Source organism: Ailuropoda melanoleuca, chromosome 6 (genome assembly GCF_002007445.2).
Source record: "Ailuropoda melanoleuca isolate Jingjing chromosome 6, ASM200744v2, whole genome shotgun sequence".
Lineage (NCBI taxonomy): Eukaryota > Metazoa > Chordata > Mammalia > Carnivora > Ursidae > Ailuropoda > Ailuropoda melanoleuca.
The window spans coordinates 53,883,026-53,897,832 of NC_048223.1; the positions used below are offsets into that span (position 1 = coordinate 53,883,026).

Sequence of the window (14,807 nt, forward strand, 5' to 3'; positions counted from 1 at the left end):
AAGCTGTGGTCCATATATACAATGGAATATTACTCAGCTATCAGAAAGAACGAATTCTCAACATTTGCTGCGTGTGAGTTTTCTGTCCCCCTTAGCCCCTATAAACAAAGCCCCTATCAGTGCAATCTGATGAGGCACAAAATAGTCTTGTTGAGGATTTCTCCTTTAAATTCTGGAGCACCTACAAATAATCTTACAATGAATTAAGAAAACAAGATAGGAAACACACAAACCATTTTCAAACAAAGACTGTCATCGTTTATCAAAATTTTCATTTCTGGAAGTGATCAAAATATGGAGTTTTGACGGGTAAGAATTTCCAACTTTGTAATCTAAAACTACGCTTTCGAGAAAACTCAGTGAAAGAATTCTTTTTGCTGTAAAAAGCAACTGCTTTTATGTAAAGTTGAATTTATTACTATTTGTATATACATATATTAAATGATATATATCACTATAAGTAAATTATAATAAATAAGTTATATATATATATGTATGTATATATATACATAAACACACACACTGGACTCCCTCCTCATACCTCCTGCTCCCCACTCTTCAGTGGTTACCTAGAAAATCTCCGTGAGGACAGGGATTTTTTTCTTGTTCACAGGCTCAGGGCCTACTGCATAGAAGGAGGTCCAGAAATACTTTTTGAATGAATAAAGGGAATACCTGAGTTCTCAAGCTTCAAGTATTAACTAATGTAATTCAAATCATGATTTTTCTTTCAGATTATTTAGTCCCCACAAGTTTTAAATGACTTCAACAGATTATAAATACCTTCCTTATTTAACAGCAAGTGTTAAAACCACTGCTTCTTCAAAACTATCTCTGCTTCCCAGGCTTATTTTTTATTACATTTATGTGTTCCTTGTTGGGGAAAATGGATCCATTGAGGGCACATCTAAGGGACAGTAAAGCAGTGTTAGTATCTGTCCGTTGGAAAGAGAGGCAAAATATGAGACAAATCAATAAAATTCTTTTCAACTAATTGAGCTGAAAGGAGAGAATAATGTGAAAGCATTTGGTGAGGTGTAGAGAAGACATCTGTCGGAGACCAAGAGTTTTAGGCTCAATTTTGTTGAAGCAATCAATTTCACTATGAAACCCATGCTGATTTCATGGCATTTATACTGACCAGTTATAAGAAAAAAATATAAGACTTAAGAAAATATGTCAAATAAAATATTATTTAACTTTAAGGATAAACTGTCCAGTCTTAAAAGTGCATTTTTAATGCATTTTCCTGAAAGACACCTGCTTGTATCTGTCACTGAGGACAGGTCTCAAATAAGTGCAGATTTTCATTTTTATTCCTATCAGTCATTGCAGAAGGATAAAAGGGGAAAGTTTTAATTATAATTTTATAAGCTATTTATTCTCTAGAATATGAAATAAACATGGCTGAAAACCTGAAGCATATTATATTTTCAAAATTAATTTTATTTCAAAAATCAAATTAGTTTTCTATTTTCATAAAATATGATATGCTTCCATATGTATACGCCCATCCTGCAGTGAAGAGGCTGTTACAAATTTAGGTTATGTAAGTATGCATGTGAATCAGTACTGTATAATGCACATTATACATGTCCTTCGTAAAAAGAAGGTGATGAGGCTGTCCCTACATGGCTGTTGTGAAGATGACATGATGACATGGCACATTTTGAGATGGAACCCGACTGTAAGTTACTAGCTTGGTAGACGGTAGTCACCATTATTATTACTATATTTCAACACACGACTGTAAATTCTTTAGCTAAAATGAATGTCAGAAAATAGTCACTGAGATATTCTAATCTTCAAATACATAAAATAAAGACTTAAAAAGTTATCTGGAAACAATCTGGAAATTTTTCAAGTGCTACCTTTGGGAATAACAAAAAAAACACAACCCACTTCTTTCGATAATATATTATTCTTGCTGTATTGCGCTTTACTTTCTGGAGCCTATCAGAGCTTTTAATATTGTGATTAAATTAGTCCTATATTTCTGCTTATACAACTGAATGAATATTCTTGATATATGATTTATTCAAACATTATCCCTCTTTGCTAGAAGCATGTCAATCTAAAATAGCTCATGCATTGAAAACTGTCGGCCCATTTTCCTCTCTTAAATACATCTTTACTGGCTTAATGCTTTCCACTTACCTACCTACAGCCATCTGTGAAAGCTGAATGGCTTGAGATATGGTATGTTACTTAGAGTTCCCTGTAGTTAGACTCCTCTGTATATAACTGATGTACATTACGTAACGAAGATGAATGTTGAGGGTTAAAATACTGGTTTAGTGGACCCAAAGGTCTTTCCTGTTAAAATGGTACTGTTCAAGAATAAACATTAAACAGAATGGTTTGATGTCCGCTTCTGAGTTATATACAGCCACTAAAATAAGTTCCAGATAAAATTTCTTGTGCCTACATAATGAGGATTTTGTTTACTGACTTAGAGGGGATTTTTTGGTTTGGTTGTTTTTCTCTGTATTTCTTAAAACAAAAAAAAAGATTTATTTATTTTAGAGATAGTGAGCACACGTGTGCATGGGGAGGGGCAGAGGGAGAGGGAGAGAGTCTTCAGCAGGCCCCAAGCTGAGTGCAGAGCCCGATGCAGGGTTCGATCTCAGGACCTGATATCATGACCTGAGCCTAAACCAAGCCTTAGATGCTTAACCAACTGAGCCACCCAGGTGCCCCCATCTCTGTATTTCTTAAAAAACAAAACAATAAAACCAGCTCAGACCTACAGGAGTGTTGAATTACTCAATATACACATTCCACCTTCCCCTATTCAGATTAATAATATATATATTCCATGGATGTATATAAAATTCGACTCCTTTAAAGGACACTCCTAAAGTCACCAATAATTTTTGAGATAGACATCACAAATATGTAATGGCCATGGAAATAAGTAGGGCCACATGAGAAACCATTTGTTTGGATGAGCACCGTGACTCTGCTTTTTCTTTTCATTACACTCTAAATCCTAATACACGACTTCAAGGTGTGAATGTCGACCACACAGAAGGACTGAAAGTATGGAACGATGCAGAGCCCTGTGGAAAGAGCTCAGAAGAAACACCAAGGTCATCTCTCAGCAAGGTCCCCAAGTACACATCCATGGGATGTGGGCTATTAGCTAGGAATGCACCTCCAAAACCTTTACATTCAAAACCCTCCTCCCCAACCATGACTGTCCTCATCCTGGGCAAACTCTTCAAGGCTAACACTGCTGTAAAAATAAACAGGAAGAGTAAGAGGAGTGTACAAAGCAGCTACCGAGAATATGACAATCTGAATTGGAAACAAGTCAGGTTAAATTCACGTGGGAAAGACTCTCTGGGTGCTGATATGGATGGCCACAGAGTGGGACTGACCAGCACTGACACTGTTCCAGATGGTTTTTAATTGACACGTGAGGCAAGGAGGCTTGGCTTTCTGTTCTGAGTGATACATGGCAGCCAGGCAATTGGCTCTTGGCTCAGATCACTGCCCCAAATTATCAGGATTTCCCACCTTGGGAAAAAGTGATGACTCATTTAAAATATGTCACCCAGTACAACCACCAAATTTTGTCCAATATGAGCCCAAGGACAATACCTTAATTTTATCTATAACAAGAATAAGCACACAACGTGGTTTAGACTACATGATCATGGAACTGAAGAAGCAAGCCCTTTCCCCCATCGTTTTGTGACACAGGTTCTGCATTTCCACCTCTTTTCTTCTTTTCCTCCTATTTTTCCAGAAAAGAAAATCATTTTAAATGTGGTAACAGTCCAATCTTCATTACAAATTAAACACTGAGCTGATATGCCTGATAGGCCTAAAAAGGCTAATGGTTTTTTTTTTTTAAGTCAGGATGCCATATTTAAGTTATGTGTGCATTTTATGATTTGATTTAAATTATTTGTTTATCTTTTTTGAAATTCTGGATCTAACAAAGCAAATCTTGTCATTGGGCACATTTCTAAAAGTCCCCTAAATATAACATATGGCAAGAAGGACATTTTCAGAATCAGAGAATCTCTGATTTAAATTACTTCAAAACTGCATTATATAATAATTTGTGATTGTATCTTCACAGCTCTCGATGCAGGTATTGGCTACCATTCCTTGCCAGATGCTCTTGTAAACCATCCTAACCAAAGCAGTGTGAAGTATATTTTAATTATTTCCTCCCCCCGCCCCGCCAAGAAACTGAGACTTTAAACGGTTCAGTGACCAGGTCCACCATAAATTAATGAAAGGTTTTGAACCTAGGGCTTTCTGATTCCAAAGTCTGTGTTGGTCACCATAATCCCACACTTGTCCAGTGAATAATAACCATTAATGCTGCTGAGTTACTAAGCATCACACAGCACCCCTAAGCACTTGACTCTACTAACTCATGTAATCCATACAACAACCCTATGAGATAAATAATTTTATTATTAGACCCATTTTACAGGTGAGCAAACAAAGGCACAAAGAGGTTAAGTAACTTGTCCAACATCGCAAAGCTGGAAAATGAAAGAATTAGGTTGCAACCCCCATCTAACTCTAGACAGCCCCCATACTTCAGGACTATGTTACAATATTACCAAGTGAATATATGTTACCTGTTATTAAGGTTTTTGTGTCACCTAAATGCAAACACTTTATTCGTGTAATAAACCATTGCCCCTTCAATAATAATCATATCCAATTTCTGGAGAATAATTTGCAAATCAGTCTCATTGCACTGGCCTGGTTATATAACAACTTGTTTAATTTTAGTGAAAGAGTCTTTCTCAATCTTACTAAATATATTTAAGACTTTTATTTTCAATCTTTTACTTTAAACTGAGTAGCTGCATTCTGTTAGCAAGAGAATAGTCATATGAGGTACTAAAGAGATGGCAGGGAAAAGGAATTAAATATGTTAAACCAAATGAATAATATCTGATTGAATTTCTATATCATTTCCTCAGTATCCTGAAATTAAACTATACATAACAAGTACCTAATGAATGTTTTCTCCTCCAAGTGCAAACACCCAAAATTAAGTCTAATAAAGTATCATGGAAATCAGGAGCAGAAGCCCAATTCTTATGGCTGGTGGGGACTGGTGTGTGCAGTGTGCATGAGAAACATGTTTCTCAAAATTTAAACATAATTTTCTCAAATACGAGAAATTCATTTGAGTTATGAATTAAAATTATGATTTTATCATTTATATTTTAGGGAAATAACAAGCAAAATATCAAACTGTATTAACCAACTTAAAAAGCAAAGTATATGGGATTAAGGAGCACACCCATCGTGATGAGCAGGGAGTGATGTGTGCAAGTGTTGAATCACTAAATTGTACACCTGAAAGTAAGGTTACACTGTATGTCAACATGACTGGAATTTAAATTTAAAAAACTTAAAAAAAATAAAGAGCAATATGATCACAACTTTTGTCCAACTCGCTACTTGAAATATGAGTCAGCCACAGCCATACCATTTTTATGGGGTTTGCGGTTAAACAGTAATTTCATATTATTATCTCAGTGGACCTCTAAGGTAATCTTATGAATTAGGTAAAGCAGAAATTCTTCCTCTCATTTTGCAGACAGAGGGAACTGAGGCCTGGACTCTACACAGATATACTGTATCTTCATGTTATAAGGAACTGGTCAGATGATAAGATTAAGGTTTTCTGACATAGTATAATTCTCTTTCCATTAAACCATAAACCCCATGTATCAATTACCGTATGACACTTGGGTAAGTGAAAGCATCATCAGATATCCTGTTGGTTAAAACTACAATAAAATCGAACCGTTTCAAATCATTACATTAGATAAAATTTTTATACTGCCAGATTATATGATATTAAAGAACCAAAAGACATTGCAACTTTCCAGTGACATTTTTTACTCCAAGGAGAGTTAAAATTCTATACTTCTAAACTCTGCTCTGGACACGCACACACGTAACAGGTACATTCTAACCTGTTCTTTCATTTTGCAATTGGTTGTCACATAACCAGAATAAATCTAGCCATATTCACAGCATCAACACAAACACATGTATCTTGCACATTTTTCACTGTAAATGTATATTCTGTTGAAGATCTCAATATAACCACGTAAATGATACTGAATAGAAAATACCTACTAGTGAAGGGACTTCGAGGCGTGCACCACAGCAGGAATGCTTATAGTTCTGTCGATCCACAGCTCACTGAACAACTTGTAACCGAAATGTGTGCCATCACCGTTCAGATCTAAAAAGAAACACAAAGAGATAGCAAAGTCAACAAATGTTATTTTATATCTTTCATACAAGAGTATATTTCCAACCTACAGCATTAAAAAATGTTTGACAGTCCAGCAGAGAGGCCTTAATTCACACCTCTCTGTTTTCCCCACAAAGCATAGTATAGCAGTCGATAAGTAAGTCTGATTAGGAAGTAGTAGATAGTAATGAATTGCTATAACATTACTGGAAGGCTATACATTTGCCAATAAAGAACAAAACAGAGACACCAGGGTGGCTCAGTTGGTTAAGCGTCTGACTCTTGGTTTCAGCTCAGGTCATGATCTCTGGGTTGTGAGATCAAGCCCTGCATAGGGCTCTGCACTGGGCATGGAGTCTGCTTAAGATTCTCTCTCCCTCTCCCTCTGCCCCTCCCCCCCAACTCTCATTCTCTCTCCGTCTCTTAAAAAAAAAAGGAACAAAACAAAAGGCATATTTAACATCCTTGGATGCAGAATTTTTTTAGGGCCTATGTATTTAACACTCTATCACGCTCGTGTATGACCTTTTTTTAAGCTGCAACATAGTCTCCTCATTTACAACGTTCAAGGTTCAGCAGAGCAACTGGCCACAGACTCTGACCTCCAGAGCCATGCTCTTTCACCCTCTTACGTGGAGTGTGTAGGCACATGCGTTGTCCCACACCTACTTGTACCCCTTAGTCCTCCAGTGTGAGTAACAGATACAAAGAGGATCACACAGAGATGATCTCCTTGATCTCTGCCTCCCCTGTAGCTCTCTGGATGACAAGCATGGTACTCCGCTCATCACTGTATGGAGAGCTATAAAGTGAGATTTCATTTTGGGATTTAGTGCCTGGCACATGTAAATATTTGCTGAGTGAATGAACAAATAAATGGCAACACCCAGCGTAGGAATTGGCATATCTTTTTTGTCTAAATTCACACTCTTGTTTGATCAATCCTTTCATTTACTTGCCAAAGTTATCTTCCTGTTTGCAACACAATCTCAAGAGAAAAAAAAGTAGAATAAGTAATCTGAAAAATCGTGTGAATTAAGGTCAAATATGTTCACTCAAAGAATTACAAAGTGATCAGCTTAATTTACTTCAGTTGGAGAGGTTTCCTGATGAACAGCAGAAGGTTAAAGACAAAGAAATTTTCCAGAGAAAAAGCGTTCTCCTTTCACTCCCAGATCAGGTATCAGCCTGCTAGCAGAACCTAACCACCTTCACCTATGACCAGATCCTTGAGTGCAGTCCTCCCCTTGCACAAAGACAGGAGCAAATGGAAATGACTAATGGCTCTAGGAAGGAACTAGGAAAAGCTGCTCTGGATTGGAGATGCTGTTGTGAAAGAGCTACATCAGACACCCCAGTGGTCAGACCCCAGTTGACCCCACCAAGGAACGAGTGAGCACCGTGGTGCACTGTCTGTCTAGAGCAGGGGCTGGCAAACTGCAGCCTGCTGCCTGTTTTTGAGCTAAGAATGGGTCCTACATTTTTAAATCGTTGAAAGAAATCAAAAGAAGCCTGCAAATTATTTGAAATTCAAATTTCAGAGTCTATAAATAAAGTTTTATTGGAACACAGCCACAGCCATTCATTTACATCTCCTCTCTGGCTGCTTCCGTGCTCCAATGGCAGAGTGGAGAGGTGGTGACAAATAGCACGACTCACCAAGTCTAAAATACCAACTATCTGACCTTTTCTTGAAATGGTTGGCTGGTTTCTGGTCTAGAGAATTGTTAGTTCTCCTTTTGGAGGGGATGATATTAGGGAAAGAGGGTGCTTTCAGGCAGACTGCATGCAGGGGGTGGGAATCCAATCCTTCCAGAAGATGGGAGGGGTCCCAGGGGCAATGCAACAGCTGCACTGAGTATGGCCAGCCTTGTTTGGGGGCAGTGGGGCTTTTCTCTGGAGGAGGCGCCAGAAAGGAAGTGAGATTCAGTCACACTCAATCTGGCACACAGGCTAGGCCAATGAGGATGGACAGAGAAAGCTGGCCACCAGGGTAAGTGTCATCCTCCAACAGGCCAAGATGTTCTCATTGGCCATATCTAAGGATGGATAAAGGGGGTGATGAAGGTAAGCAAGGCCTAACGCCTATAAAAAAAAATTTGTTGTGATGAGCACTGGGTATTTTACATAAGTGTTGAACCACTAAATTGTACACCAGAAACTAATATTACACTGTATGTTAACTAGCAGGCATTTAAATAAAAACTTAAAAAATAATTTAAAAATACTATTAAAAAAAAAAAAAGGACCTGCTACATAGCACAAGGAAAACCATGCTGTCTTTATGAAGAGGAAACATTTACGTTTGAAAGACTCCAAAGAAAGTGAAAATAAGTTTTCTAGAGCATCTATTTCGTACTCTCAATGAAGTTTGAGACATCACAAACAAAATCCCAAAGATTTACCTTCACAGAAGTTAATTAAACCCACATAAATGAGAAGCCATTTAAGTGGTTTCCCATTTAACTATTAATTGCATCTTGGTGAAGAGAAGAGGGGTCCTGATCTCAAAGACTTGGCTCTAAACAGAAGATCCACCATATTCCTGCTGTATGAAGTTGAACAAGTTCATATTCAAAGTCTCATTCCATCACCTCTAAAACAGGATTATTCTAAAACTTACAAGAAAAAATACACTTAAAATGTCCAGCGTGCCACCTGTCACATAGGACGTATGTGATATTTACCAGCTTCCTATCTTCTTCCGGGTCTAGCCCTGTTTACCTTCCCACCCTCCTGGACTAATACTCATCCATCCACCGTGACTGTTACAGCTATAGGAAAATGGTTGCTGGACAGGTAGGTCTCTCCTGACTGCATTTTCTGCTTCCTTTGGGGAGATTACACTTTCGAACATTGAGCCCTTTTCTAATCACACTGATAAACTAGTATTCACTTGAGAAAGTGTTTAAGTAGGTAGTGCATTTTGTAGCCATCCTTAATCCCTGGGGCAAAATTATACAGGCACGACCTTCTGTGCATAATCTATTATTATAAATCATAGTGTATTTTCTGTTAACACGTGTCTTTACCAGGAGGCTGTATCTTGATCATCTTCATTGATACGGTATGATGTGATATCAAAATGACCAACTATAGCCTCATGGAGAAGACAAACATGTAACACACACACACACACACACACACACCACATACATTTCTGCCTGCCTGTTACTGGCCTAGCAGTGCAGACCACACCGAAGTCTTCTGACTCTTGTTGAACAGACCACACCTCCTTCATGCTGGAGCAACCTGAGTGTAACAGTGACCTCAGAACTGCTTGGTGCACAACGCACCTGTTATTTGTTGAAAGAATAAATGAAGAATGAACACATGAAGAATGCAAAAGCAAACCCGGTAAGGCTCTGGTGTATAAAAAATGAACGCTTCGCACATTCTCGGGGGCACCGACTGCTTAATTATCCTGGAAATCCATCAGGAAATATCCACAAAATAGTATACATCTCTCCATCTTACCGATTTGGGCAAATCAACTTCAGGAGTAGTTCTCAATGATGATCCTCCCCACTTCTCGAACATCTACTATGTGCCAGACTCTGCTGGGTACAGCCTCAAGCTCAGCTATTTCCAGCCTTATTTTTTCTCAGAGAAGGAAGTTAAAGGTGCGCAAAGACTAGCAAGTTTTTTCCTCACAAATGTCACACAGAGAGTAGACATAAGTATATCAAATTTTAGGCATTTCCACATAACAAACTAAGCCTTGGTGTCTACTCTTTAAAAGAGGCTCTTAACAGAACACTTGCTGTAGAAATAGTCAATAAGTAGTGGTTATTGTGACTACTGTTATTATAATTGAGCAAAAGGAAACAGTTGATCGCTATGGAATGTTATATTGTAAAACTTATGTTTTGTTTGCTATAAGAAGTGTGGAAGTTATGCTAACATAAGGATATGTGTCTATAAACACCGAATATAAAAAGCTATGATAGGCTCATTAAAATTACAGGCAATTTCATGTAGAGTAAATAATAAATATTGGAAGACATTATGGTGAAAATAAGACTATGTGATTATAGCTTGCTTATTTGAAACTCATCAATTTATTTGAGAAAAGTGCGAACTTGCTTGAGTTCAATTTTATTTTTTTAAAAAAAGCAGACACGTCTGCATTTTTAAGAGTGGTGGTAACATCCCAGACTTCTCCACATTTGAAATCTCGCTTTTTCTCTCAGCAAGCGAATACTTACTGTTGTTTTACTAAGAGCTATTTGTCTGTTTATTTATTTTGCTATTGGAAATGGAATTATTTAGAGGCAGATTTAAAAAAAACACACACAAATTACTGAAGCTAACTTCTCTGTGAAATGGAGTAACTTAAACCATCTACTTAAAATAGACAAGTTTACCTTAATATTTGCCAGTTAGCATAAGCAATCAACGCAGGCCGATGCTCACTCCTCCAGTCAGCATTTATATATATCTCACACAGAGAGCATGCTGTCTTAGCAGAACCACATCAAAGATAATGACAAAAGTCATTACCGGAAAAGGGAGACAATATTTGACAAGAGCAACAGTTGAGGCTCAGAAACATGTTGATTTGTGGTCAGACAGGACCCAAAAGCTAACTCTGCCAGAGGATATCCAGCTCACAGCTCGTGTGCATCCCTGACTTTACTCTGAAGGCAGTTTTAACCTGTGTCCCTCACTCATGAGGCAACTGATGTCCTCTTAATCCCTTTGCATTATAACAGAACAAAGCCACAAAAATGTAAAGACATCTGTTTAATTGAAAGCATCTTCTATGAAAGAAAGTACAAAAAAGTGACCTTGATTGCATAGCAATGAAATCTGGTCATCTGGGAATCAGAAGCAGGTCCTGTGTGAGGGGGTGGTTTTTCTCCCACAGTGATTATGCCCAGAGATCCACAGCTGATACGTACACGGTTCGAGCACACTAACGGTTACGCCCAGGGCACATGGTGATATTCCGGATGAAAATACACATTGTAGCTAGGTTTCCCACTATCTAGAGGATAATCTGGTGGGTATTTCTCTTTCTCCCTTTAAGAATCTAAAGTGAATTTTTGCAAGAATTAACTATTTTAGTAACTGCATTGGGCAGCTACAGTGTTAAGGTGGGAAATAATAAATCAAAAAGAATGATAGCCTTGGTGAAAAAGGCTCGAGCATAACCAAAGTAGGAGGTATATTTTTAAGTTTGTTTTAAATTGCTACTGGGTAGGTTTATATGTGTTTACATCCGTAATGAGGCAACTGTCACTTCATGTTTATATTTATTAGCTATTAAACTTCAAAGACTAGTGGTACTGAAAATTAGCTTCCATGCTTATTCTCCATTTGCTTTCCGGATGTTCCAAATAACCTCTATTAATTTTAAGTAAGGACTGTTAAATTAACTGGATAAAAATCAGGAGTTTTTTTCATATATAATTTACAAAACAGAGACAGCAGCTTCAAACTCTACTTTAAATTTTAAATCTAACTCCGATATTATCTGATTGGGTTGAGACAGGCTGTGGATAAAGAGCTCTCTTATGATTCAAGAATGTTATGATGGTAGACAAGTGGCTGAGCCTTTTGATGGTGGGGTGCTGTGGAGGGAGGTTAGCTAATGCAGAGAGGCGGTCGAAAGTTAGGGCAAAGGGCCAACAGAGAGAAGGTGGGAAGCACTTTCTATTGCCATCTTCCTGAAAGAGAGAAAAAAAAAGAAAACCTTTCAGAGACTCTCATCACCCGATGTGATCACATTGAAGATGAGGGCTATTAAATTAAAGGACGAGATACTTGGGAAAACCCTCCCCAAAGGCTATGGTACAATCTAGACTCTCATGACTTGAACCATCCCATAGTCCTCCTCTTCTCGTCTCCCTCTCCTCCTCCTCCTCCTCTTCTTTCCCCCTGTCCTTTTCAGCAGGAGCGTTATCACAGTCAGCATTACTCATGTGCCTACTTCGTGCCAAACACTTTGATGGGCACTTTACACGTGGATTTGTTTTCTTTCCACAATCTTCCCAAACTGTTGCTATTGGTATTTCAAAGAAGCTGAGGTGCCTACAGACTGAATTTCACAGCCAAAGAGCCATGAGTGGGCAAAGGCAGAAACCAAGCCCAATCTAACTGATTCTTTTAGGAAGAAAAGTAAGATTCCTATGAGTACAGCTCTGCATAAATGAAGAACTCACTGCAACATCGCAGACTCTGAGCATATAAGGAATTACAATGTGGGTTTGGGGTGGGAGAGGAAACTGGAGGCTGAATTAAGTTATCCATCAGAACCTAATTCTGTATCAGAGAGCTTCCTGATTAAACATTCTTAAATCACAGCAATAGAACAAGTTCTTAAGGAACAAATGGAATCAAAGTCTGAATCTTCATGTTAAAAAGGGCCATGATCCATGCCAATGTACCAGTTAATTTGTGGATGATAAAAGGGAAGAAAAATAATTGTGATTAGACGAAGAGGTGTCTAGACTGGAGGAGGGGCTAAAGGGGTGTTTCTTTACCAAACTGCAACAAAACTAATCCATGAATTCAGTCATCTGATTGCTATCCCGCCAGGGATTCCAGAGATAAAGCCCAAGGAAAGCAAACTTAAATGTCATCTCTGAAGCTTAAGAAACAAAAGGAAAAGGGAAAAAACCACTTAATTATGATCTTAAAACCTAATTATGATCTTAAAACCTATTTTCTACCAAAATAGATGGACAGAGGCAACACATGCATTTATCTCTAAATGGGAATGGCTTCCTTACAAATTCTTACATGCTGTCTGCTAGAGGGAAGGCTCACTGTCCAGTACTGAAAAGCCAGTGCCCCAGTGATTCTGACACCTGGAAAGGACTTGGTTCCTGGAAGCACACGCAAGAAGGAAGGCAGCCAAGAGAACACAGAAATTAACGTTGGGGTTTTCTCTTTTCCCCTTACCAGCCTGGATATTTAGATGGCTATCATTTTGAACGCCTTTGGACACTTTCCTAGTTTTGTCTTGAAAGGAAGTGATTTATGACTCAGAAATCACACAGCTACCTCCCATGAATATTACAGTTTTCAAAAAAGATGATGGTTTACTAGTATTTTGGGTAGAGATGTGTCAGGTATATTTTGGAATCAGAATATTTACAAATCCAGCAAATGCTCCTTAGTCTTTGGAAGTGATAACACTTCCTAATGTCAGGGCCCAGGGAAAGACGAATGGGTAATTCCTAAATAAATGGTTGAGACTGAATGGAGAGCACTCAAGCCACAGGTTTTTTGTTTTTTGTTTTTGGAAAACCAAAGCCAAAGTGAGAATGTTGGTACTTAAACTTGAAACCATGAGGATAAGCTATGTAAGTCCAGTGTTAGTTCTGCCTCTTGGACTCCGAGTGTAGAGTGGAGTCACGAGCAACAGATGTAAGATGGCCGCGCAAAGACTCAGACCTAGTAAAGTAATGATGAATCTCAGGGGTCCTTCACGTGTGCAGCAGGCTTGCAGCTTGAAAACAATGCACATTGTTCACCCAGCATGCTTCAAATAGTCAATCTGCTCCATCAACAATTCTAGGCTAGGTGGCACATCTTTGGGTCAAGGTCAAGCTGCAGCAGCCTGTACCCCAAAGGCCCAGGTGACAGCCAGCTTCACAGTCCTCACCTCTACCCAGGCCTACTATGACTGTGCTCTCAATAGTCACAGAATTCCATTAGGCTGACTCCTTGATGCTAGGGAACACACTTCAGAAGTATGGACAGCAGCCCCAGGCCAGGAAACTGCTGGGAGAGATCCCTAAGCAGAAAAACAAATGTAGGGATGGGCAGGAGAAATAATCTTCCCAATAAGAAAGGTTACTTAAGCCTAAGCCAAAGCCACGGACAACACAGGAGCCTGAAGATTTGCCTGACAAGAACGTGGAAGTGTTTCCACAAAGCAGATCCCACACTCAATGTGGGTCTGGGATGCAAGAAACACAGGGCCCAAAGAAGGAAGAAGAAATGTAAAGGCCTTCAAATATATACTAGATGGAAAATAAAGGTCTGTTAAGTAAGACCTGGTGATGGGCTCCACTCAAAGTTCTCAACTTGGTAATATGGCAGCAATATGACGAACTCTCCCTTTTGGAGACAAGACACAAGATGCATTAAGAGCTTTTTGCTCCAGATATGCTGAGTGCATAATGCCAATACTAACCATTAGAAGGCTGCTTCCACTTGAGTTTAAGACCACAGAACGCAGACTCTGGCCACTGGCACGCATGGACATGCATCCTCGTCAATGCCAAGTTTTGTTCTGTCCATTCTCCTTCCCTCAAACATTACTTGGTGTTGAACGAATTCCATCACTGAGGTTCTCATAAGGGTACAATCGTTTGGTGGAAGAAAGTGGCAGAAGCAGTCCGGGCTGCACATGCGAGGAGCTGCATCTACATGGAGAGCTGCATGACAGCAGAGGCTCACCCCTGCACATCCAGCGCCTAGCACAGCGCCTGATGCTTACTGGAGCAGTTTCCAAAGGATGCGCGCCCTTACACAAAGACAGGATCTTCAACATAGCCGGTACCCAAGCTCAGCAGCCAGCAGCAGCGGTACCAGACCC

The 14,807-nt window shown here is 39.0% G+C and overlaps 1 protein-coding gene across 10 annotated transcripts in view; it reads right to left on the reverse strand.

Annotated features, from left to right (window-relative positions):
- Positions 1-14,807, reverse strand: part of CHRM3 (cholinergic receptor muscarinic 3) — a 465,054-nt gene that overhangs the window by 325,262 nt on the left and 124,985 nt on the right. For 8 of the 10 annotated variants that reach the window (XM_034662432.1, XM_034662431.1, XM_034662430.1 and 5 more), the window contains exon 2: positions 6,133-6,241. The gene's annotated coding sequence lies outside the window, so the exon portion shown is untranslated. Of the gene's footprint in view, positions 1-6,128; positions 6,242-14,807 lie in introns of all 10 variants that reach the window. The other 2 variants (XM_034662439.1, XM_034662435.1) reach the window with 1 other exon arrangement.